Consider the following 26,346-nt stretch of genomic DNA (forward strand, 5'->3'; position numbering starts at 1 on the left):
GAGGCTGCAGTGGAACAGATTTCTTTACATATTCATGAGTGTTATTTGATTAAGGTTATGACTGCTAATAAACACTCGGAGCCTATTCCCCTTCCCCACCACTTGCAGCTCAGGACAGCTCTGTTCCCACTGCAGTGCCTGGAGCAGTGCAAGGGCTGAGGTGCTGGTTCTGTGCTCCCAGGCCTTGCTGCCCTCCTTTCCCTGAAGGCTGGATGGCCTTCGTGCCTTGTTCCTGGACGTCAAGCACAGTCTCTCCATAATAAGTCTTACATGGCGCAGCACACTAATGAAAAGCTGTGTGGGCCAGTCCCTAATTACAACCATCAGTTAAACTGTCAGAGGGAGCTCCCAGCCTCGGTTGTTGCGTTATTAGACTTTGGGCCTTGATGAGCTGTAATCAGGCATGAAGGCACGACCAGGGCAGAGCCAGGGAGGTCTCTGCTCTCCACCAAATGCTGGCAGTTGAGAGGACAAGGAGGACATGAGCCCCATGAGCACTCCCTGCCACCTTTCCATGCATCAATGCTTGCTGACTTTGTCAGGCTTCAGCCTTTTGAAGAGCCCATCCTGTAACTGGTGATGCCCCATTCCTGCATGCACCCAGGGTCAGGGGATGAGGCTCTAAGCTCCTGATGGAGCTGTGGGTATCCCTGTGCACTGCAGGGAGTTGGACCAGCTGGCCTTTAAGTTCCCTTCCAACTCAAACCATTCTATGATTTTATGAACTCAGCCCTTTCAACATCACATTCCTATCTTAGAACATTCAACTGCAGACAATCCTATTTCATTTCAGATGTTACCCAGTTCATATCGCAGTGCCTTTCAGCCACATCTGGATTTGAAGTGCCGCACAAGATGATGTCTGGGGACCCTTCCTCCACTCAGTGGTCCCTTTAAATTTCACACTGGACCCAGTGGAGAAGAAGCACGCAGATGGCGGGGCTTAACGACAACGGGACGGGTTTATTTGAACTCGGGTCTTTATGGAAAGACTGTTTGTTTTCTCAGACCACACATTATTAACTAATCTCTTGACTTTGTTTTTATAGTTGCATTGTGAGCAACTTCCTACTTCTTACCCCCTTACATCCATCAAAAAGTCTTTGGCTTGTAAGTAAGGTGTCCCACACCAGGGATGGATTTCCATCCCTTTCTGCTCCTTTCTCTAGCACAAAGAAGCCCTCCTTCCAGCCAGAAGTGCCAGTTGGCACCGCAGTGCTGTGCAAGAACCATTAGCAAAGCTCAAACACCGCAGCAGTGAGGAAGGGACAGGATTTGGGGCTGCAGCTTCTTCTCACCGGGTTTCCCACCTGTGACTTTCACACAGAATCTCCTCTGATCACTTCCAGCCTTCCCCCGACAAACAGAAAGCTGAAAAGAAACAGCCTGTTCAGGAGGGATCACAGGGGTCGGGGGGGTTCTGCTGCATAGACCCACACAACTGTTAATCACCAGAATATCTCTGACTCCCAGCAGCTGTCTGCTGTTTATCTGAGCTGGGATATCCACTGGCTGAGCCCACAGAGAGCAGGCTGTGCAGCCAAGCCAAACACAAATGGAAGGCAGATAACTTGCACACGATGGTGTGCACGTGTGCTTGGTGCATGTGCACGGATGTCTGCACGCTTGTGCACACAAAGGCTTTGCCTACATCCTGCTGCTGTGGCTGGGAAGCGTAGAAATACAGAGCTTTCCCAGTCTTGCAAAATCAGTGGCTCCAATTGCAATTAGAAGAGCCCCCCAGGCCACCTGTGGGGTTAGAGGGCTCACAGAGTAACCTGGCCCACCTGGAGAAGAGGAATCACCTGTCCTCACTGTGAGGGCTGGGGAGCTGATATAAGTCAGGCTGAGCTGAGGCTGGCTGCTTTTTGGAGGAGTGGTTGAGCAAGACAGTGCTCTGGGTATGTTTGGTGTTGGTGGGAGGGTTGGGGTGATGAAGGTAAAGCCTTGAGGAGCAGCAGGGAGGTTGTGAGGTACATTATGCCCAGATCTTTTGGAAGGCTTACAGTTCTTTTTTTTCTCTCCTGTTTTTTCTTTCTGTAGTGGTCAGATCATCCTGAGCATCAGGAAGCAGTGCTGGCTGGACCTGGGATGCTGTTTGCTTGTGTAAGGTAAGATTTGGTTGAACTTGTTGTTTGGTAGGAATAGACTTAGGTTTCTGTTAATTCATATGGCTGTTGTCCAGGTGCACACCAGGCTGGTTTACTGAATGTTGCGATGCTTCCAACTGGCTTGTATATTTATCTCTCAGTTTGCTGTTTTTAAGTCTTCCTTTTGGAAGTCAGGTCCTTGTTGCTGCTCTCCATTCCCTGAGGCTCCAATAGGTTCTGGGGCTGAAACCTTGCTGCTCCTTACTCTGCTTCTTCCAGTGGCAGTTGCCAGGATGAGCTGCAGTGCTGGCTGCTGGAGGCTGTGCTGTTTGCTAGGTGGGAAGCTGGAGGATGGCTCTGTGCTGTGCTTTGGGCTGTGCAATGAGTGAGGTCTGTGCACTATCTATCCCCTGTTCACCTCTCACTCTCTGAGTACAGTGAGTGCTTTGCATGGAAATTGTGCAACAAAGGCCAGAATGTCTTCCAAAGCAGTTAGGCTTTCTTGGCTGTGAGTGCCCAGCTTTCCTTTAGCTCCAACTCTGGTATTTATCAATTAGCTTGCTCCAGATCCTGGGAACAGCTACAGCTGTCCTTCAGCCTACAGCACCTACTTCCTTCTGCTTTACCTCATCCTGCAATCGCTGTCCCACAGGGCACAGCCTGTCCATCCGTCCTCCCTTCCATGCACACATCAAAGCCTCCGAGGCTAAAGGAATGGAAGAAAAAGAAACCCGTTGCCCAAGAGCAGCGTTTGGGCAGAGACAGGTTTGTGCTATTCCACCTAGTGGCAGTGAGCTGCTTCTGTGGGAAGAGGTGGTGCAGGGAAGTGAGGGCAGCAGGCTGTCAGGATGCTTCTGCTGGAGGCTTGGCAAAGAACAGCGGTCTTAGAAGAGGTTGGAGAAGCTCCTGCTCACACTAATGAGGGCAGAGCCTTTGCTGTAGGTGAGAGATCAACTTGTCCAAAGGGAGAGAGCGGCTTTCTGGAAGGCAGAGGACAGGAAGGGAGGAGTTCATCTGGACCAGACCCCTGACTAGCTAACAGTCAGCTGTTCCTTCATGTGCTGAGAGGATGTGGGAGCCCGTGGGCTTACTGAAACATGTGCACTCAGTGCTACTTCTGAAGAGCCCAGAGTCCCCTGCACAGCAGAGGTGAAGCCCTGTTCCTTTCCCCTGTGCTTAAGCCCAGCTCCAGGACAGGCAGAGTGCTGGGGATGGCTGCACAATAAGGTTGGGGCACTGCCCTGCAGGGAGTAAAGCTGGGGAGGGTTCATGCTGGAGGAACACTGCACAGAAACCCTGCTGTGTGTTAGGGAGATGAAGGTACACGCAGCTCCTGGTTACAGGCACATCCCAGAACTGTTAGTTTTGTTGGTTCTTTTTTCCTTGCAACCTTCTTTCCAGCTCTGAAACAGGGAGCGTAACCTCTGGCTTTGCTTCATCAGATGTGCCTGCAGCAAAGCTAAATAGAGCTGACAGATCAGGGCTCTGCTGTTTCTCTGGAGCTAACGCAGCACAGAGGAGGTGTGGAGGCACGTTGTTAGAGTGCTGATTCTCAGGGTGCATCTGAGCACCCTGTGCTGTGTCTGGAATCCCACATGAGCAGGAGGAATAGAAGGGGGCTTCAGATTGAAATGGGCTGCAGGGCCCCATCCTGCCCTGCCATAATGGGGCTGCAGGGCCTGCCTTGTTGAGGGCTGTGGAGCAGCAGTAAGGTGATACACTGAGAAAAAATTGTGTTCTTAAGTGCCTGAGTGCTGCTGCTCTTTCTCAGCTTCCCACTCAGTCCTGTCACCAGCAGCAGCTCCCATGGCATCCTGAGCCCCATCCCAAGCCCATGTGCAGACACAGATTGCTGCTCCTGCCTTGCTGAGGTCAGCCATGTCTCCAGAACTGCCCCAGCACTCTTGGGGACAGCAAATCAGAGTTGGTCCAACTGCCAAAGCCGCTATCAGTGGGGTTCCTGGGGATGTTTGCCTTTCCAAATCCCATCTGCCTTGCCAAGCTATTGAGATTGTGCTGTTCCCCATCTCTGTGTTTGGTGAGCAGTTCCATCCCCTCAGCATCCCTGTGCTGATGTTTGGTGTCACTTGAGGACGGCTGGGAGCCCACTCTGCAAGTCACCATGGGGAAACAATATGTTTCCACAAACATAAGCGTGGGCATCTTTGCTTTCTTTGTGCTCTCATTTATACAGAGATGGTTCCTGTGGAGTTTGTTTTAGGGGACAGTGAGTGGCTGTAGCCGAGCAGGGTTGATGGGTTGTTTTATCCACAGAGAAGGCTCTGGGTTTGAATTGAGCTTGCAGGTTGAAAGCTTGGCAACTCTTGGAAGCAGAGACTGTATGAAATTGAATGCTTACAAGGCCCTGCAGGCTCCCAGCTCACGCTGTGCAGCACCGGGGTGTCAGCAGAGCTCTGCAGCAGCTGAGAGCTGCACACTGCAGCCTGCTGGCCCCGCTCCCAGCCAGGATCCAGGTCACTTCCATCGACCTGAGCTGCATTCTAAACAATCACCTAGGTGTGAAAAAATCCACTGCCTGCTCCCTGGGCTCCCTGCTTCCCACCCATTGTAGCTATTTAAATATACCTAATGAGCTGTCATTTTGGCCAGGGCTGGCTTGGTGACTTAAGGATGGCTGTAACAATGAGACCACAATGGGCAGGCAGAGGGGAAGGAGTGTGAGGGGCTTGCTGCAGTTTTATGTTTTTTCCCTCGCTTGCTCTTTGCTGCAGTTGTTTTGAGTGGTGCAGTGATTCCTCACAGCTGGCCCTGCTATCATCCTGCTCATGTTGCTCTGCGCTGAGGCGAGGAGTGAGCTGGGGGGGGGACTTGGCAGCCAGGCAGCTGTCCCAGAGCCTGAGCCATGAATGAGCTCAGAGGGGGAAGGAGAGAGGTTTGGATGGGAGAAAACTCTATTTGTTGGTGTTGTGTTTTTTTAAGTGAGAGGCTGACAGTGCTGACTGGGCCCAGGCACAACACGAGCAGGTGCTGTGTGTGCTTTGCCCATCCCTCAGCTGTGTGGATGCACAGAGCCTCCTGCAGCCATAGGGCAGCTCTAGTTGAGCCACTGCCTTATGTCACCCCAGTGCTCAGCTCTGGGCACAGCTTGTGTCCACCCCTGGAACTCGCCTGCAGTTCTGTCATTGCACTGCAGTGCTGAGCTGTGGCAGCTCTTGGTTCTTTCCTCTTTGACACCCCACACAGTATTTCCAGACCCCCAGTTCTGAGCAGCAACCTGCTGACATCCTGCCTTATGTCTCTGATCCTAAATGAGAGCTGCATCTGGAGGTGTTTCTCTTGACTGATAACCATAGCACCTCTTGGAGCATCCTCCTCTGTCCCTCAGTATCAGCTTTTCTAACGTCTCAAGCTTTGTAGTATTATGAGGATATTTTCCTGCTGTGAACAGGATGGGAGTGAGGTTTTCAGCCCTTTGCAACAGCTCATCCTGAAGTAGGTTTCTGTCTCCATTACCCTGGGCATGTCAGCTCCGAGGCTTTCCTGGAGGGTACTGCGAGTTCCATTTTAAACACAGTCACCTTGGGATTCTTTGGAGATGTTGATGATGTGTTGCAGGATGATCTCCAGCACACGGCGTGTGAATGGTAGAATGGGCTGAAACCAGAACTCCTGTGAGACCGAGCACGCTGTGAGCTCTAATGCTCATGAAAATGAGGGGCTGTTATTCTTTCCTCTAGATGTGGGCTGTGTCAGTGTGTCTTCCATGCAGCTCTGCTGTTCCCTTTTCCTAGCAAGCCTTGGCTTCTCTGCTTCCTCATGCAAGCTATTTGTAATACTGTAGTCCTCTGTAGACATGAGTCTGCCTGCTCTGCTGGCTGCTTCCCCGTTGGCATCTGAAAGGCTCCCAGCTTTGCCCTGTGCATTGCACCCGAATGGGTGACATGGTGCTGAGCAGGCAGCCTTGCTTTGGGGGGCACTGGCTGTAAGGGCCAGGCCTGAAGCTTTGGTACTGGGTGTGGAAGTGGTTGGGTTTGGGCTGCTCAGGGCTTGTTTTCAGGGCTGCTCCATCCTTTGGGAACACAAGCAAACAGCCAAGTGGGTCGGTGGCAAACACAGCCATGGCAGCAATCAGCTGCGTGCCACCCTGCTAACAAACAACCTTTTGTACCTTAAGAGTTATTGCAGATGCCAGGTCCCTGCTCGTGTCCTTCCAGGCATCTGCTTAGGCAAATGCTGTGCTGTGGTGGGGAGCAAGCCAGGAACCAGCTCCAGTGCTGGAGAGCCTGCCAACAATTGTGTGCAAATACTTCTCCTGGGGTTATTTAGATTCCTGTGCCCTGGTGCTCTTCTGAGTGTGCTACCAAAGGCAGCTCCAGCCACGAGGCTTTGTGCTGCACCTGCTGTGCTGCTCCCTGCTGCCTGCTCTGGGGATGGGAGGGCTGTGGGATGCAGTTATGGCTGTGTACTGATGGGAGCACGCTAGTCTTCATTCTCCTCCGCAATGCAGTGGAGTGGTGGTGAGGGCTGTGCTTAAGTTGATGCAGATGGGTGCAAATGGGGTTGCTGGATGAGCCTGCGGTGTTTACTAAAGCAGGGCCAGATGTATGTTCTCTTCTTGGTTGCAGCTGTAAACACTGTAAATGTCTTCAGTTGTCTGGCATGCACAGAAGTGCACGTTATTCCTGCTAAGGTAAAATAGGAATAGGGGTTGTAACTGTGACATGGAGCTTTGAACAGGGCTTTGGCTCCGTCGCAGCTTTCATCTGCAGCTGAGAGGAGGTAGCTCAGGCTCCTTCCCCTAACAACAAGCTCCGCTTTGAGGTGTGCACTGAAGGAGTGCTAAAAGCTGAGCTCCCAGCGAGTTATTTCCTTTGAGCTCTTGATTACACTATAGCACATGTTGTATGCTCCAGGATGGATGATGTCCCATCCATTTCTTTTGAATACCTCATGGATCTCAGTAACAGCTGCGAGCAATTTATTTTTGGGTATAATCAGTTAATGTTTTGGTGAAGTGCTTTGAAGATGTACAGCGTCCTCAAATGTGAGTATCGTTTCATTGTTCCTATTTAACAGCTCTCCGTAGCTGAACTACTGTCAGACATCCTCACTTAATAACCTATTTGGTGTCTGGATCTTTTCTGTAAAGGCAGATTCTTGGCCAATGGGTTGGTGGACTGACATAACAGAGCTCTCAGCAATGTAGTACCTGTCATGGAAGCCTCCTGTGCTTTGAGGCACTGGTTAGCTATCATCAGTTGGTCGGGCAGTCTGGCCATCCATCTCTGGGCAGATGGGGAGGAAAAGTGACCCCTGGAGAGCCCCTGGCAGAAGGGAGTCTCCTGCCCCTTGTAATGGATCTGGCAGCTGGGCTTTGCTGCCATGCAGGAGTTTGTGCATTGAGAGGGATGGGGAGCAGAGACTTAGAAGACACGCAGGTTAGATGGGAAAGCAAGAGCAAGTGGCTTCTCAAGCCATGCAAGTTTAGGAGGAAGCCTCCTGCTGCCAGGTGATGGTTTGTTGCCTTGGATTTTCTTGTGATATCACTCAAGGAATAGGCATTGGTTATGCCAGAGTGCTGGCAGACCTTCCTAGAGGGCTGCTGAATAAAGCAGGTGATCCCAAGGGCTGCCCATGGGTGTGCATCAGCCTCCTGGGCTGCATCACCTGGTAGTGCTGCCCAAGCTGGTCCCCAGGTGGGGACACAGCAGCTTTCCTTGCCTCTCATCTGGCTGTTCCTACTGACTGCTGTCAGTTCCCCACTTCTCATCAGACAAAAAGGGAATATTAAGTTGAGGAGTTGCTATTGGTGGATGGAGCTGTGGGACTCCAGTGGGCAGTCCATCACTCTCAGACATCAACATCTTGTCTGGAGGGCTGGGGAAGCAGCTCTTCCCCCACGTGCATCCCCCAGCCCACTCCAGAGACAGCACACAGCGTGGAACCAAGAGATGAACTGGTGCTGCTATTCTGACAGATAAAGAGCAGCTCTTCATAAAGGACCTCTTGTGTTTTCCTTCCTGCCAAGAATCATTTAAGCATTGGTCATTAGTGACTTATCTTTCCTAAAACACGAGCAAATGCTGACGTCTCTGTGAGAGGCTGCATCAGTCAGTGTGCTGTGGTGCAGAGCAGCTGTCCATAACTCCAGCTGTTTGCACTGTGCCTGCGTGCATCCCCTCCCTGGGCCACAGTATTTGCAGCTCACTCTCAGGCTCATGTACTACTTGGGGTGACTGACAGTCCAAACAATGCAAGCAGGGAAAATTCCTCCTGCTTACTCATAGCTTTTGTCCCTGGGGCTGCAGGAGCTTTGTCAAAGCCCTGCTCCTAGCAGTGAGAGCTCAGACTGATAACCAAACAGCCATCAGCTGTGGTGAGAGCTGCCCTCAACAGCAGCCAGCAGGGCTGGGAATTGGGATATCCTGAGAGAGATGGAGCTCATTATCTCCGGCACCACGTTTATCTTCCTAAGATGCTCATTGAGACAAGGTTATCTCTATCTTAAAGGTAGAGAATAAAGAGGCTGTTGGCTGCCCTTCATCTCCGTGCGCTCTGTGTCTCCTGCTGTGCTCCACTGGGATCTCAGAACTGCTCTTAAATGCCCCTCTCTGTTCACTTGGTTACGTGCACAGGATTTGAACTGGCTCAACATGGCCTTAATGGCGATCCCAAAGTGTCCCAGAAATGCCTGATGTCAGGAAAGGAATGCAAACCAGAGGGGATGTAGAAGCCAGGCAGGGTTAAATCTACAGGTTGGCCAACAGAGGGTTTTCAGGTTTCTTATCTGTGCCAGGCTGAAGCATTGAGTCTGCTCCTTGAAGGTCTATGGCCTGAAGTTTGGGGCTTCAACAAACCATCCCACAGCCTGCCTGCAGCTTTAAAGGCCAGTTTATGGCTGTTGAGGCCAAACTTGAAACCTATCTCCTTTCTGAACTTTTTCTTTCCTTGCTTGTTCAGATACTGGGAGGGAAGCCAGCTCTGGAAATGAAGTCACTTCTGAAGATGGCTGCTCTCCCCAGAAGGAGGCTCTGAAAATTCCCATTGTAATTAAAAGTGTTGGTGTTTTTTCTTTCCTTTCAAATAACGTCTTATGGACTTGGCCCTTGAATTGGTCCCTCCCAGCTGTCCTCAAATGAAAAGGAAAAAAGAAAAGACACTGGCACTGCAAGGCTTTTTTTTTTTTATGACAGATTTTATTGCGTAGGATTCAGCGCATTGACAGGCTATAAAAGTTTATTGAAAACAGATACAGCTGTCAATGGGCTGACCAGTGCCCGGGCTGGGCTGTTGGTGGAAGGATACTGGTTTCTGTGGTTTCCTACACTAGATCCATGCTGATGAGAAGGGGCTGGAGGGGGAATGCCCACCATAAGCCACCAGCATGAACACAGCTGTATTGCTGGATGCAGGGTGTTTGGGGTGGCCGTTGTGGGGCTGAGTTGTACTGACAGCTATGTCTTCCCCTTATTAATATCCCTGTTGGTGCAAGGCCAGCCTGTAGTGTTCCTTCAGCATCCTGGATGACATGAGGAAGTTTAAGCCTGCATGCTTCCTTAGGATGTTAAAGCAGTCAGTGATGTGCTGAGACCTCACAGTGTGCTCCTTAGCCATAGCAAAATGTTATCTGAACCCCTTACCCAGCCAGTCCTGTTCCAATGTAAGGGTCTCCAGGGAGGAGCCATGCTGTGTTAGTCCATTAATTGTCCTGTTGTAGGAAAAGGAGGGAAGAGAATGCTGAGGCTGCTCCAATAGCAGCACTGTTGGGAGCCCAACTCTGCTGGGTTCTTGTGGCAACTGGGAAGGTTGCCCTCTTAATCCTTGCCTGCTTGCTTCTGCAAACAGCCTGGTACTGCTTTGGTCTCAGTGTGACTCAGAGGGAAGGGAGGTCAGAATGTGCCCACCGAAGGCAGTGCTGGCTGTGCAGTCTGTTCCAGCAGCAGTCATTGCTGGTGGTTTGGGCTCTTGTACCTTGCTGTGAATGAGGACGAAGAGCTGGGTTGCTTTCACACCGCTGTCCCCACGATACATGTGGCTCCATGTCAAACTGCTGCAGCCAGGTTTGGCAGCGCTGGAGGCAGAGCCCTGACAGCAGAGAGCCGAGTGCCAGAACTGCTGCATTCACACATCAGTGAACTTCAACAACTGAGTCATTCCAGAGACCCCTAGCAAAAAGGCACCATATCCAGACTCCGGACCCCTCACCTCGTTGGCCCATGCCAATTTGGATGTGCTGTCAGAAAACCATTTGCTTGCATTAGGTAAGAACCCTGTTTTTGTATCCACAACAGAGTTGGATCAAGGTTGCCGCGTGTCATTTCATCACTCTGGCAAATGACAAGCTCGGGGTTTGGAGTGTGGAACCTTATTTTTAATAAAGGAAAAATCTTTGCACTTCTATTCTGCATCTGTCAGCGATCTCACTTGGCTGAGCCCTGGAGGAGTTCATCTGGCCCTCGTGTTAAGGAAAACCAACAAATTAGTACAGATGTTTTTCTGAGAGCTACGGGGATCAGGGATCAGTGATTTAATACTGCCTGATATTTGATAGGGGACGCCCAGGGAATATGTGCTGGAAACCAGGAAGTAATATTACATGAAATCAAAATATAAATATGTTCCTAAAGGTTTAGGTAATTTTTTGCAATTTCCCCTTGTATGGTTTTAAATGAGGTCTCTCCCTCTCCTCCTGTCCTTCGTGCACTTGTTCATGTAGGAGGCTTGTTCCTCTTGAGTTGGAAGCCATGGAGTGAAATGAAGGTTTGCTGTGTGTGTTTGTGGGCTTTAGGTCAGCTGAGGAGCACTGGGAAGGGAAAGTAAAACTACAAAGATCCACCTGGAGTAAAAGAAGGAAGGGAAATCAGAGGTGAGGAGGAAGCAGCCGTGGTGATATAAGGCTGCTGCAGGGAGCACTGTGACTTTGGGGTGCCTCATTCATTGCCCCTTCCCTGCTGTCCTTTCCTACGAGGACTGGAGAGCTCACAGGGACACACTGAATGAATCCCAAGACCAAAACCAGCCTTGATTTGGCTCTCCAGGATGTTCTCTTGTCCTCTGATTGACGTGGCCTAACATACCCTGTTTGCTGCTTTCAATTGGATAGCATGAGTAATATCAGCAGAGGGAGGCGAACTCTGAGTCCTTCTGTGATGGACTGAGCTTTGACTTTTGTATTCATTCAGGTGTATAAAGGTGTGAATGTAGGAGAGGAAATCCAGTCTAATGTGGCTGTGCAGACCTGCTGTGAATATGGGAGATATCTGCACATCTTGGTGGTTTTGGCTTGACATTTAGGAGCTCGGGGTGTGTCATGCTGGTGAATCTTTGCCTGCCACATCTCCACCATGGGCCTTGTGTATTGCTCAATGGTTGGGTTTACTGATACCTAAATAACTCACAGCAAGAGAATTTATTCACGCCCTCCAAAAAAACCACAAGATATGGAAAGTCGGTGTTATTCTTGACTCTCAAAAGCATAACAGTAACAAAGATGAAGTCATAGGGGCTTGACAATGACTGTCGAGGGGATTCTGGATATGGTTCACAGCCCCTCTGTCCGTCCATCCCTGCGATGCCCATAGCAGCCCAGCTGTTTGGCAGAGCAGCGATGACCCCCGATGTGTATGGCTGTGTGCTGATGGGCTCAGGGTGAAGAATGTCTTTCCCTCCCCACCTGGAGCTGGCAGGGCTGTGGATGCAGGCATAAATCAAGAGGAAGATGACAGGGACTGAAGGTTTCTGGCTGCAGTGCCAAAGACCTGGCATTTTCATGGAGATCACGACAGGGCTGACCTCAGGCAGGGCGGCAGTGTTGCTGGTGATGAAGTGCATCCTCTGTGTAATACCGGACCCAAAAGCATGATGCAGTTTGGCTCTTCATCCCCCATTTCTTCATCCCGGAAGATGACATGGACAGCAACTTCCAGCTGCTTCAGTCTGTTTCCCCACACTTCCCTCCTTGCCCTTGGGCGAGGGCCCAAAGACTTCACAATGCGTGGTGCATTTAGTGGTCCCTTACCAGCAGGATGTTGCTTAGCTCTGGCTCTCTTTGCTATTTATGAGTCAGAGGTACATCCCTTGGCGCATACCTGGAAGCACTGCTGCTATTTGTGCTTAAGATTACAGATTTGGTCTCAGCAAAGCGAAGGTTTTGTAAATGCCATGTAGATCTTGCACTGAATGCAGCTAATTAGAAGCCAGTGAGCTCCTCAGCTGTGGAAACATTGAACCAAGGAGAAATCCATAGCAGGGAGTGACAATGTTCTGCACTTAACACCTGGGAAATTCCAGTGATGGCTGCTCCTTTCCCTTTGCTCATTCATTGTGGCTTTCCAAAGAACACGGTGACTCAAGGATGGCTTCCCCCCCCCCTTGCCCCACTGTTTCCTGGCTTTGCATGTTGGTTCCTGTAACTCTTTTGGTAGCCCTTCTGTGGGGAGGGGAAGGTTTTTGTAAGGCCTCTGATGGCTTTAAACTGTAGAAACTTTGTGCTCCTTTTACGCTCAGCCTTCGAGCTTAAGGAACACATTCAACTCCACTAAAATTTCTCGATGTAGTGACAAATCTGCTTCCTATAAACCCAAGCTGTTGGCATTTGCTGTTACCCTCCTTTAATGCTTTATTAATGAAGTTCTTTTACAGCTGTTCCATTATTTCACCTGGGATAAGAATCAGGGTCGCAGGTGGATAATTACGTGGGTCATCCTGTTTCTATCCTCTTAAAACCCTGGCACAAAGTAAGCTTTCTTCCAGCCCTCAGTGTTCCAAAGACTTATTAAAAGTCAACATTAATGATCCAGAGCACTCCTTGGCCAGGCCTCTTTTAAATCTCAGCTACGAGTTCTCTGGGCTTGCTGATTTCCAAATACCTCATTTACTAGCTGTGGCCTAACATCCCCCATAGTTACTGTTCCATAATCACATGGTGCAAATGGATCGCATGGCTTTTCCTCAGACACAGGATGGCTGTATTGTTACCTTGGAGCTTTGGGTAGACCCCACTTCTGCTCATCTGGTCCCGGTTGTGCTTATTGCATCGAGCCAGAGCTGCTGTGAGTGGATGAGTGTTATGTACGTTAGGTGATTGCATATAGGTGAGCATCAGCCTGGGAAAGTATCATAGAAACATCAGGGTCACTTCTGTGGCTGCTGCTTGTGCTTTGATTGATCACATTTGGGTTCTGAATCATATTAGAGTACTAGATCCTATGGTTATTGTGGCTTCCAGGTTCCCCTGATGATGTTTCTCTGTTTAAAATAGCCTCAGTGCCAACTGCTTGTGTGTCAGTGCTGGTGGATCTAGAGCCACTATCATCACAGTGCAACAGGTGACTGTGTGAGCTCAGGGATAAGATAGAGCCCAGAGCTTCCACACACGTACCTGTGGATTTCACAGGTGCAAAGCTGGAGATGTGGGGCAAGTTACATATAGTCCAATGGAGATAAACCCTCCGTGTGACCATCTTGCAGATAAGCATGTGGCAGCACTGACGTGCAGACTGCCCCATGAGCTACACTGCTTAAGATGACTCCAGAAACCCCGTCATGCTTCTTGCTTGAATTATGTAATTGTTTCCTCAATATTTACTTATATAACTGTTTGCTGTGACATAGAAGAAAACAAGCAAATGCCAAGGAATAAAGGCTATTGCTCATGGTTTATCCCCATCCAGTTAATTTAATTGCCTTGCTGATTGAGTAATAGGAAGTGAGGATAAGGAAGAGTAAATCTGTGTGTCTTTGACTTGGAGGTTGTTGACGCTGCATCGTGGACCTTTCTTTAAGTGGGTAAGTGTGGTCTATAGGCTGCTGCTCGATGGAAGCAGGAGAAAAACAGACATGGAATGGTTGTTAACGGTTCACTGCCAGAACAGAAAGCTTTATTGAGTGAGATTTTGCCAGGCCTGAAGAAAAAAACAAAACCACTCAAACCCGAAGTGTTTCATAATCCCAGAGGCTCTGGATAATGGAGGAGGGAACAAGCCTATGTGTCAGCACTGCCAGGCAGCGAGGTGCTGGGAGCCTGCTGGAGGATGAGCTGGGTTGGAAGCCAGTGTGGCAGTGGGGAGAAACACCCTCCCTGCTGGCTGGGCAGGATTTGTTGTGGGTGAGGCTTGCACGTAAATCACCAGGTGCATAAATAGAGAAGGAAGGATGACTGGGTTGCTCACAGCTCCGCCTGGGAGGGTTTGGGGTTGGCTTAGGCTGTCTGCATGCAATCTGTTACTGCATATAAAAGGCAAACGGGATGGGATTTATGAACAGGACTTTTGCCATTCCTCAGTGTGCTGCCGGATGTCACCTGTGGGAGCTGGCAGCATCAGGTGGGGGGGGAGGGTTCTATATGTTCTATATGCACACTACTGTGATAGGTGCCCAAATCAGGATACAGACAGGTGGGGGTTGGAGCTGGGATCTGACCCGAGCAATGAGTGTACCCAGCAGCATTGCAGCACCACAGAAGGGCTGTGGGAAGCAGGATGGTGACCGTTCCCAGCTGTGGTGTGACCACTGGGGAGGCTGATGTGAGTCACAGAAAGTGGTGATAAAGATAATCCTCTGCTCTGGTCCTGTCTGGCTCTTTGCTCCAACTCAGCTTTCTGGGAGGGAACATCCTCTTTTTATTATCATTATTAGCATCATTGTTGTGCTGCAGAGGGGCCCCAGTCCCGGGCTTTGCACGTATTCCCATGTTCTGCTGAACTGCAAGGAAAGCAGCCTGATGTTCAGTAATGTGCAGCTCTACCCAGCACCAATGAAAGCAAGACCCAGGCACTTACTGTGCTCAGAGGCAGCCGGTCCCTGGATCTTCCCAAGTGCTTCTGTGAGCATCCAAGCATAGAAGTTAAGGGCATGTGTCTGTTTGTCCTCAGTCTGGAGGGCAGAACATCCAGCTTATCCATAGGTGTTCCCAAGTGCTTTGGAAGGACACGAGTGTCCAGTGGAAATGAGTTGGGGAACACTCCAAAGCATGCAACAGCAATGCTTCCCTGAAGTGAGAGAAGCAGTTAATATCACTGCATGGCAATGAGGGGGAGGAATTAAAAGCTCACCCAGAAGAGGAGCAGCACCTGTGCTGCTTCCACAGGAGCAAATTCTCTTTGCCTTAAGTGCGCTTGTTAGAAAGCTAAACAGAAGTCTCAAGCCACACTGCCTTTAAAAACAAGCTTTTCAACCTGGGAAATGCTTTTTGGAGGCTGATATTGAAGCGGATGCCAAGTTTTGCTCAGTGCTGTCCGTCCAGGTGCCTCGTTTAATTTCACAGCCCTTCTCAAGCACCGAGGAGAAGAGCAGTAAAGAGATGGGAGATTTTTGTTCTGAGTGTTCAAATGTCATTATCCTACAAGGAGCTGGTGATGGGCTGTGTGGGATCACCCCAGGTAACCCTAAGCTCTCTACAGTGTGGTGCTGAAGTGCGTAAGAAGCAGCAGCTTGCTGAGGGTGGCTACAGAATGGCTGTGCTGGCTGGGTCTCTTGTAGCTAAAACCAAAGGGTTAATGTGCTGCAAAAGAGGAAAACAGAGCTGAGATAGGATGTACTGATAGGACCCTGCTAGCAATGCCTTGGTGAAGCAGCTCTGTTACCTGCAGACAGGTCTTAAGGTACATTATAAACTTGGTCCATCATCTCTGTGTAGTACAGCCAACCTAAGGAGAGAAACTGGTGAGCATCCAGAAAAGGCAACGTCAAGCTGGAGCGCTGCTGTGGTGTTACCCAAGCTTGCGTTGTAGGAGACCTTGCTGGTGCTTGGCTCATAGCTGGCAGCTTTGTGTGCTCCGTTCCGCTCCCTCTCTCACATCAGTGCATCGGCCTTTGGTCCTCTCCTGTGTGCCAGCAAAACGCATCTGCTGGCACAGCAAAAAGGCTGTGATGGCATCCTGGAGAGCTGGGGTTAAGCTGCTGTCCTCAAAGCACCTGTACTGCAGCACTGGGGTTTGCAGATAGGAATTGCCTGCAGCTCTGCTGCTCCTCACCCCCTCCTCCTTCCAGCCATTGGCTGCAGCTTGTATTTCCCCTTTATTGCCTTTGGCTCCATTGCAATGGGCGGTGCAGTATTTTTGTTCTTCACTTAATAATCTTTTGGCGGCTGTTGGACATCATTTCTCATTGTATTGGTGGAGGATTAGCTGAGATGATGGGAGATATTTCCTGTCCCAGCAGCGGGATGGGCTTTGCAGGGCTTGTGCCTTCTTTTCACATAGTGTAATGTTTTGTTTGGGAATGTGCAAAGGCAGCTAATCTGTGGGAAGAGAGCGCAGCCCCAAAGCACAATTGCTTTTATTTGTGGCAAGGAGCTACAGAGCAGGCAGAATGCCTGTTGTTTCCAAGCTGGGCAGAGCATGGGGCTGGCCATCAACCTGCCATGCAACGTGGGGGCAAACAGCTTCTCTGCGTACCCCAACTCTGTGTCTGGTCATGGTTCTTGCTTTGGTGCTGGCAAACCTCAGTGTCACCCGAAGCTTGAAGCCAGAGCACTTAGGTAAGCAAAGGGATGCTGCAGGGATGTGGCCATCAGCCACCAAGATGCGCTGCCACAAATATCTGCTGGGCAGCAGTGAGTGAACTCTGCTGCAAATAAAACAATGCCCAGAAACAGCAAAAGGTTAAACTGATGGGAAAATGATTGGGGAAGGGTGGGACTGGGCCTTGGTGGACAATAAGAGGGTGTTAGCGAGCGTAGCTCCTTACCACAACCCCTCTCAGGTTACTGCTTGCTGGCCCAGCTGGTATCTCTAAGGGGAAGCGATGGGTTCTTCTGTGATCTCTCTCCAGCTCCAAGCTCGGAGCTTGCTCCTGTCCAGCTGCAAGCCTTCACTGCCTCGTGCAAATCCCCAAGGCTTGCTTCCTTCTGCTGGGTCTTATCACAGGGAAAGGTAGTTCTGGAGTCCCACAGAGCCCAGGTCTGGATCCTGTTTGTCTGCAGGCACGGCCGCACCTCAGGGACGGCTCCTCACGGTCAGCTCAGACATTGCTGGTTTAGCATTACGTTGCTGATTGTAAATGGAGACAATCTTGAGATGAAGGGGGGAAAAAATGGCTTTCCTGCTTCCAAGGCGGTTTAATTTTCTTGTAATAATAACTGATAGGTGGTGGGGGAGGGATTAGCCGTGACACGATCCCTTTGCTATGTTTCATGAAGAGGAGCTGCAGGCTTCTTTCATCCTCCTGCCAACTCAGAGAGAGGAATATGGTACCAACTGCTGAAGACCAGGCAGATGGGGGGAGGAGGAGGGAAGCTGATGGATGCTGGAAGAAGGTGGGATAAAGGTGCACCGTATTCCTTGTTGCATGTAGCTGATCTGGTCATGAGATATCGATATGAGATAGCTCATCTGCTAGCATCCCTTAGTGCCTCACACACTTAAAATGAGACTTTCAGCCTCATTAAGGTGTAAGGTCAGGGAGCAATAGCTAGGAACTGCAATTGCTGAGGCATAATGACCAGCAGACATTGACTCTCTGCAAACCTACATCAAAGGGGGCAGCTGCAGACCTACCCCAGCAAAACTGGAAGGGGAAAAGGAGCAAGGGATGATTTAGGGCTTGCTGTTGGCAGCCAGCATGTGGAGAGTGCTTCCCTGGAGAAGGAGATGCATGTGTCGGGGTTGGGGTTTGGATGCACTGTGATGGAATGGGTTGGGGTGTTCCTGGCTGAGTGGTGGTCAGCTGCTCTACCAAAGCCAAGCAGGTTGGGCTGTAAGCAAATGGCAGACACCTGTGAAAGCTTCCCCATGCCTACAGGAATGCTTTGTGACTCCTCGTCCTACAGCAGCGAGAAATACGGCGGAGGAAATAGCTTGGAGAAGGAAACGGGAGCTAAAATGTTCTCTAAAGCTCCTCCTGACATTTTTCATCTGTGCTGCTGTATCTCCCATTGACAGATTTCTAACGCTGCTAATGGCTGTGCGTGCTGCTCCTCGAATCAGCTCTTTTCGGAGCTCGAAATAGCAATGCTCTTCCAGAAGAAGCTTATTTTTATTATATTCCCAGCCTAATACTGGAAACCTAAGAGCTTCAGAATAGAGCTGGCTGCAACTCCAGCATTTCCCCTGGAAGAAAGCTAGTTATGGGAAAAATCCCTTTTTTGACAGCCTTCCACCAAAAAAAATGTGAATTTTCCCACAGGAAACGTGTGAGTTCTGTGGGTAAGTGGGTTTTTCCCTCACTTTCTCGTTGCCTCTCACTTTTTCCAGCTCAAGTTTGGTGCTCCTAAGTGTCGCTCTTGCTTTGAGTCGGTGGAAGTTGGACAGTGGCAGTGTCCTACCTGCAGGAGTGTTTCCCATTGCTTGCGTTTGCTCTGAGCTGCTATTGCTGCAGCAAATGCATTGCCCTGAGGTTACTGGGGGTGGGCTGATGTGTGGCCCTGATGAGTGATGGGAAGCGAAAATAACAGCACTGCTGTTCTGCTTGGTTTTGGCTGGTTGGGTGAGTTGTCCTAAGCTTGAGCAGCCCATCGCTCCATCTACATGCAGAGCTAAGATCCTGCTGGGCAGACTTCACCATCCTTCTCTGCAGGCTGTTGTATCTAGGTGATAATTTGTAAGCAAATAAAGCCGTTTCCTTGTAGGTGAGGCTCTGTTAGTAGATATGCATCAAGAAGGGTGATAGAGAACCAAGGATCCAAGACCGTGTCACTGCCCAGTCTGGCAAACAAACAGATTGAGGATGCCTCACATATATGCTAACAATTTTTGATTGTTTTTCCTATTATTATATTAGCTGCCAAACTTTCCTCGCCAGCTTTTTCTCTATTTTGGTTATTTTTAATCCTTGTTTATTTGTGGTTTCTGTCCCCGCCTTTTCCAGCTTTTCTGGCTGCAGTGCTAACCCCTCATGCCCTGCAAACACATGCTCAATAACTTTGCTCACGTGAGGCATCTTTGATGTTGGAACTGAGTTAAGTACGTGCCGCAGTGTTTATAAGCTCAGGTCCTTGGTTTCTTAACCCTTGCCCAACACGTTTGGTTTACCTCAATAAATCACTGTCTGTTTCATTTCGGAGATCAGCTCCGTGCTCTCCCCAACCTCTGTTGGCTGAGACAACAGATGTGGTGCTTGGCCCCGCAGTTGCCTTTTTGCCCTTTGTTTTTGCTTATGGTTTTGTCTCCAGGTCTCCCGTTCCATGTTTTCCCTCCTATACGGCTCTGAATAATCGATAGAGAAAGCCAGGAAATAAATCAGAGCCTCAGATGGTAATGCAGAAGGAACGAAGGGAAAAGCAGACATATGGATTTCATCACCAATGGAGAATAACGTGTATGATAATAACAACAGAGTGTAAATGAGTGTATGTACTCACTGGCCGCTCTTCCATGCAGATTGTTTTTGTACATGACAGGGGAAGTTATGTTGTGGTTTCTGAGTTCTTTGGAACGATCGCATCCTGGCACCGCCCAGACCCCTTCCCAGCCCCATCCCTGCAGCACAGCTTTGCTTTGGGGTGATGCTGCAGCTCTGGTGCAATGGGTTGTGCTGAGGGAGGGGTTCAGTGCTTGCGTGCTCCGTGACGCCGGTTTCCATCCCCACGTCCCATCAGAGTTGGGCTGGAATTCACTGCTGCTTCCCTAATCAGAATTAACCAAAAGCACAAGTTCTTCACCGGCCAAGATAAATTACAGAGAGAACATTGGTACGGAGGGAAGCAGCCCCAGCTTTGTGTTTTTGCTTTGAAACCATAGATCCCAGCACTTGGTGTGCGCTCATGTGCTGACAAACACAGCGGGTGCTGGAGAGCCCTGTGATGGGATGCTGCCTGCCTTGTAGCATTTGTCTGATAGAGCTCTTGTAGAACAGGATTCCTTTTTGCTTATGTGCTCTGGAGGAGCAAGCTAAATAGAAGTGAGTACCCTGATTTGTTGGAGCTGTTAGCTGAAGCTGCTGTTGCAGACTCAATGATGCTCCAGCTGAAGGGGAGCTGGTCCAGAGATGTCTTCACTCACCTCCCATCAGTCATCACCTTCTTTGCTGCTCTCAGTGCAGAAGTTTGTTTCCTTTTCCCTATTTCCCCAAGGCAATTAACTGATGCCCTTTCACTGGTCGGCTGGTGGCTGTTCAAACCCACTATCTAAAGTCCATAAGCAGATAACACAGCCATCCCATCGGCTCAGGTGTGCCAGGAGGAGTGCGGTGCCCACCTGCAGATGGAATGCTGGGTTTGTGCCCTGGCCAAGCTGGCTGTGCTGCTGGCCGGCCTTCTAGAGAAGGGTTTTGGCCGAGTCTTTCTCTGAGGAATCCTTGATAATTCCTCTTGGAGGAACTCAGGAGAAATAGGAATGCTTTATTGGCCGGATCTTAGGATGTTCTGGTTTGAAGCTGGTAAATCTGATAACAAAACCGACATAAAATCCTTGTTTGAAGTAATAGTAACTCTGAGTTCTTGTTCCCGTGATGTGGATATGAAGAAATTCTGGAGAGTAGAAACTTTCATGGGACAGGAAAATCAGTTCTCCTCAGCTCGTTTCACAATCCTGTGCTTCCTGAGTGAGTGCAAATCCAGCACCTTTCACCAACAATAAAAATCACAGCTTTTTCTGGTTTAGTTCAGTTTTGAGCAACAACAACAACAAAAATCTCTTCCTGGCAGAGTCTGCTGCTCGTCCTATAACTGTGCTGCGTTGTGAAACAGCTTTTCCTAATCAGAACGTGTGCCCTGCTTGCCCATTCTGGCCCAATGGAGCTGCTTGCTGACACAGTGCGTGGTGATGGGGGGCTCTGAGTGCCCTTATAGCGCTGTGATGGCTCTCTGTGGCAAGCAGAGAGGGGTCCAAAATAGGAAGGGTCAACGTGAGGAGGTGTAGGTTGGAATAACCTCACTGAGTTGTCCCCGTGATCTTTTTCAGCCTGCAAACTGCCTTGTCATGGCTTAGATGTGACTGGGGGTGCTTCCATTATTTGGCAGATAAGGAGTAGCTGACCTGAGCTGTGACAGAGCACTGCAGTGCTGATGCTGTTGTGGTTCAGGAGCTGCTTCCAGCAGTGCAGGGGGATGTGCTCGTGGCTGGCCAGGGCTGGTTTGGTCGAGTCCTGCAAGTCCCAAGGTTTTGTTGAAATGATTTCCTTTTCTCTAAGCTTTCCAAAGTTTTTCTGGGATGTTGTAGTTTCTGGCACTGCGAGGCAGATCTATCCAAGGAGTGAGATGCAGATGCTTTACATGCATGTTAGCAATGGATAACCTCGTGTGTCTGGAGCTGAGGATCTCCCATCTACTCAGTTGTAACCCTGCAGTGGGATGCTGTCAGCCAGCACGCTGCCACTGCACCTTTGCAGTCCCTGCTATGGGTCCAGCCCTCAGTCCTGTGCTGTGCAGGGGGTTGGGAACAGCATGGCAATTTGAGCATCATTTGCAGCGAGTGCTGCCTGCTCTGCTCTCCTTTGTCTCTGCGTGGTGTAAATGAAGGCTGAAGGAGGTGTCCTGTTATAGAAACTCAGTTGTGCTGCTGTGTTGTATCCGGAGTCCTGAAGTCACGCTGTGCTGTTGGTAGGGAACTGGCTTTGGCTTCTGATGCCCTTTTCACTGTCATTTTTAGCACCACAGCCCCCTGATGCTCACATTGGCTCCTGAAGGCATGGGCTGGCACAGCACCTCTCACGGAGAGGGGAACCCACCTACCTCGTCGAGGAGCTGCGGTCGATAATGTTTGCAAAGTGCTTTTTAATCCCCTGCTGAAAGGTTCTGTGCGAGTGTGAGTTATAATTATGACACGAATGTCTCATATTTTCCTGCGCGCGCTTTCAGCTTGCTGCAGAGATGTTTTCCCAGCCTTTATGTGGATGCCATCGGGTTTGCAGCTTCCTGGCCCATTCTGGGCAGCCGGAGTAAGGCATGGATTTCAAAACGAGAGAATTTGAATCTTTTCATCAGTTCAGAGAGCCAAAACCAAACCCAAAACCACTTTTAATAAATCTTTCCAAGAAGGAAAATTGATTCTACGTCAGCAGAGCAGAGAAGCAGCTTGGATGGGGCTGGGTGACAGCTCCAGCCCTGCAGACAGGTGTCCATCTCACACGGCTCTGCTGGAGGGGCCGTGGGCAGCTGAGCAAACACGTGCTCTTCATCACATCACCGTGCAGCTAAAGTAAACCATGAGGTCATGCTGGCATCGTCGTGTCACCCTGCCGTAATGAAGAGCTCTGCTCGGCTCCCCGCAGCCTCAGCCTGCATCCAGGTGTGTTGTTGTTGAGCAGCTGGTGTAACGCAGCTCTGCCAGTGCCAAGTATGAAGCAGCCCCGTGTTGCTCCAAAACCAACACAGCCGGGCGTGCGACGCGGCCGGGGGGTGCAGCTCTCCCTCCTGGAGATGAAAACAAATCGTAAAGGTTGAAAGGCAGGAATCAGGCCTGGTGCTCACTGCTAACCCAGGGATCTCCACGCCTCGTCCCAGGAGGAGAGGAGTTAATAGGTAGCCAAGGCGAAGGTTTAAAAATAGAGCTCTTTGCATAGCTATTAGGTGATGTCTCTGTCATGTTGGCTGGGGTTTGCTGCTACGAACCCCACTGTGCTCCCAGCAGGTTTTTAAATGTTGGGTGTTTGCCTTCTTTTATTTATTTATTTATTTATTTTTTTTTATGGTGGGGTGATGAATGGGGAAAATGGGCCTTGGAAAAAATGACTTAGGAAGCTTTAGGATCAGGGTAATGGCTGAGCTGTGTCCTCGGTGCTGCTGGCACAACCACACTGGGACTGACAAGGTGGAAGGGTTGTGTGTCCCTAAGCGTTCTCCATTCATCTTTATGTGAGGTTAATCCTCCTTTCCCTCATTGAGAGGCATGGGTCACACAGTAAGAGGTGTGCCTGAAAGCCCCAACTCCATCACTTTCAAGATATTGGCTAAAAGAGGTTGTTTTTGCACATCTTTAGAGCACATCTCTATGGGAGCCTGCTAGGAGATGTGCTGGAGAGACGCAGGATTGGATAGGAAGCTGGATTAGCCCCTTAGGATTTCAACAATGTAGCTTTGGTTTAATATAGAAGGTTTTGCTTAATGTGTTGGTAGAAAAATGCAGTGTTGCATAGCTGAGATTGGATTTTCCCACCCCGTTCTCTCCACAGCCCCACTGCCTTGACTTTTTCCCACTATTGCTCTATAAATACAGAGCAGGTGCAGTGAGCTCCATGAGACTGTGGTCCAGTTCAGAGCTGACGGTTCCTCCTTCCCAGCAGGAGATGGCTTTGCTGTCAGCGAGCATCACTGGATATCAGGCATGAGGTTGACAAGCAGGCAGAGCAGACACCCAGCAAGAGCAGGGCAAGCCAACAAGCTCCCTCCTCTTCTGGCTGCTTGGAAGCACTGGGCTCCTTGGCAGCCTCTCCAGCCTTCAACCATTTGGAGCCCATTCCCCAAACAGGAGTGCCACCCAAAGCCTTCTGGGAGGGCGAGCACCATCTCCCATCCATGGAGCCCATTGCCTCACCTTTGAGGAATGCATTTGCTTCATAACAGTGATAAACAGCCTGCTGCTCAAATGGAGCTTGTGTTGCAAACCCCAAGCTCTTGCTCTGGGACAGGCTTGGCGCGCCTCCTGCTTTCCTGCTGGGTGAGCTGGTGCCTCGCTGCAGGGTCTGCTGCGCCGAGCAGGGATTTATTATGGGGACTGGCCTGTGCTGCTGGCTCGATGTGTTCTGCTCTGATCTCAGAGGATAACTCTCTCCTCGACTGGTCTCGGAGGGAACTTGCATTCCTTTCTTATCTCCCACCAGCATGAGTTATGCACGCAAAAATTAGTCTTTATTTATTAGCGCAACCCAGCCAACAGCCATCTCCAGGATTTTCGGTTACGTGTGCAAAAAAATCCACCTCCCTTTTCTTGCTCCCCTGGAGAGACTCATTAGGAATAACCTCACCTTTCAGGGAATCAGATGTGCCTTCAAGGTTATGGACTTGCATGAGCTATGGAGCTGGTGTCCCAGAGAAACACTGAGGTTAGTGTGCTCAGCTCATCTGTCTCCACTTAATGTAAGGACCCCTGGAGAGCAGTGGAATAAACACAAGGGCCCTTATTTCTCCTTTAAACCATAAACTGAGGCACCACAACGAGGATCCTGGTTAGCCTGCATTTTTTTCCTCCAGATTCAAAGGAAGGTATGAGCCAGGCCTGGCTGTGATGCCGAGGAGGGGAACGCAGCGGTGAAGTGGATGATGAGATGCTGTAGTGGGATGAATGGGAGACCCAGCTGGACCAGGGCAGCTCTGGATTGAGTTGAAAGCTGGAGGAAGTCTCTGTGCTGCTGATGCTTGGAGGTGAAGAATTACAAAGGCAAAGGGAGGGACTGCAATCAGCGGGGTAAGGCCAGTGAGGCACGGAGGAGGATCAGATATACTGTGCTATTAAATAGCCCTGGAGATGCAATATCAGCAGCTTCTGAAGCCACCAGAGACCAAGAAATCTCCAGAACGGAACATCGATGTGGAGGTGGTTACTCAGTGCAATGAATAAAACCTGACAAAGCTCCATTTTTGCTGCATGCCAGCAAACCCTGCTATTGCACAGCTGACACCTGGGACCGGCAGCAGTGCATCAGGCTACAGTGAAACAGGGGGAGGAATGAATCCCTGAGCAGGGCGTGTGTTCCCACCTTGTTTTGTCCCATGCTGGTGTAACCCCATCAGCCTGGAGCAAAGCAGCGCTGCGTTGTGCTGCCCAGAAGAAGGGGGTCACCCCTTAAAGCAGAATGGTGGGGATCACTTGGCTGCAGAGAATGGATAACCAAGGGCAGCGATGTGGATTGCTGTAAGAAAGCAGGCAATTGTGAAGGGGAAGGAAAAACAACCCCGGAGCTGCCAACAGCTGTGGAGCCCAGATTATCTGACCTGCGCTTCACAGACAAGACATTTTTGACTCCAGTGCAAAGAAATACGGGCAAGACATCAAATTACAAGCCAGAAATATCATGTAACCGGTAATGGCTCTTTATTGACATAGGAAGTGGGATGGTTTTGATAAAATGGGAGCCCACACAAACGATTTTCTGTGCATATAATTCACAAGGCATCTCTTTGAGGAGGTTTTTTTCTTTTTTAAAGGAATGCATTTATTATTTTCCCTGCTTTATTTTTGCTTGGTTTGTCCTGTTGCTAAAGGAGTCGATGGCAGGAGGAGGTTCACCTTTCCCCTTTGCTTAAGGGCTCTGTGCATCCGGTGTCCCCCTAAGCTGACAGCTGGGAGCCTGGGCAGGGTGTGATGGCAGGAACCATTTCAGTCTGTGCTGAGAAGCACGTGGAATAACTCCACGCCTGTGTTGCACACTGGTCCACACACTCCTCACCACACATGGAAATGGTAATCCAGCACCCCTGGAGTTACAGAACCCAGCAGGTCCTTTTCTGTGGTGCATCACCGCTGCCAGTTTTCTTCACCCGTTTTGAAACCAAATGGTTCGTAAAGACCTAAATTAATTTGGGTGGAGGTGATGTGTCATTAAATATGATTAATCTCTTGCTGTCACCAACCCCACGGTAATTTCTGGAGCCTTATGGCTGCAATTGCAGCTGGAATCCCTGGACTCTTTGCAGCCCGGCGCTGAGCTTGCAGTGCTGTTTGTGTTCAGCTTCCTTAGCTTGTTCTTTTGTTGTTGTTTTTGGGAAGGAGGATATTGAAGTAAGAGGAATATGGGGAAAAGTAAACAGGTCCGTGCTGGGTTTGTGCTCCTTGCTTATTTGTGTGTGCGATGCTAGAAAAAAGCAAACTCCCTGAGTACCTTTATCTCCGAGTTTACAAACACAAATAAAAGTCCTACACAGATATTTAGGACATGATGAAAGATTCAAATATACACAAGGAAAGTGTTTATTTGAACGGGCTCTGGGTTCTTCTGTTCGTATTCTGCAGTGGCTGCTTCGTTGTAGGAGGTCCAGAAAGTTAATTCACCGAAAGAAGTGCAGTTTTGGAAGCAGCAGGGAAGAGACTGAGCCTATTTGTGGATCTGGTTTTCAGTTTCTTTATTTGTTTTGTTGGAAAAAGTTTGGTTTGGCTCGAGTCGAACTCAGCTCTTCCTGCGCTCTTCATTTACCCGCTCTGATGCACGGCTGTGTACCAAGGCCAAGCTCCGTAAATTTCTGAGCCTTTATTTTCCAGAGCTGTTTCCCTCTGCAGACCTCCCCACGTGCTGCTCTGTTCACGGATGGGTTTCCCCGTGGCTCTGCTGGGTTGGGGCTGAGACCTTCAGCTCTCCTTAAAGCGTGTTTCCTTTTGCTTCAAGGGAACTCCTGGAATCACAGCGTGGGTTGAGTTGGAAGGGACCTGATGGATCATCTAGTTCCAGCCCTGGGCATTCGCACCTAGATGTAGCTCAGCACGCA

General features: G+C 49.8%; 1 long non-coding RNA gene across 2 annotated transcripts; it reads left to right on the top strand.

Moving 5' to 3' along the window:
* Positions 1 to 1,878: 1,878 nt before the first annotated feature.
* Positions 1,879 to 26,346, top strand: LOC140261511 (uncharacterized). Of its 2 annotated transcripts, none has more exons than XR_011905719.1 (3): positions 1,879 to 1,901; positions 2,044 to 2,111; positions 26,247 to 26,346. It is a non-coding gene; the product is annotated as an uncharacterized lncRNA (long non-coding RNA). The 2 variants fall into 2 exon arrangements; XR_011905718.1 differs by lacking the exon at positions 26,247 to 26,346 and adding an exon at positions 23,100 to 23,766 and having other exon boundaries at positions 1,883 to 1,901.

The sequence above is a fragment of the Excalfactoria chinensis genome, chromosome 21 (genome assembly GCF_039878825.1).
Source record: "Excalfactoria chinensis isolate bCotChi1 chromosome 21, bCotChi1.hap2, whole genome shotgun sequence".
Taxonomy (NCBI): Eukaryota; Metazoa; Chordata; class Aves; order Galliformes; family Phasianidae; genus Excalfactoria; species Excalfactoria chinensis.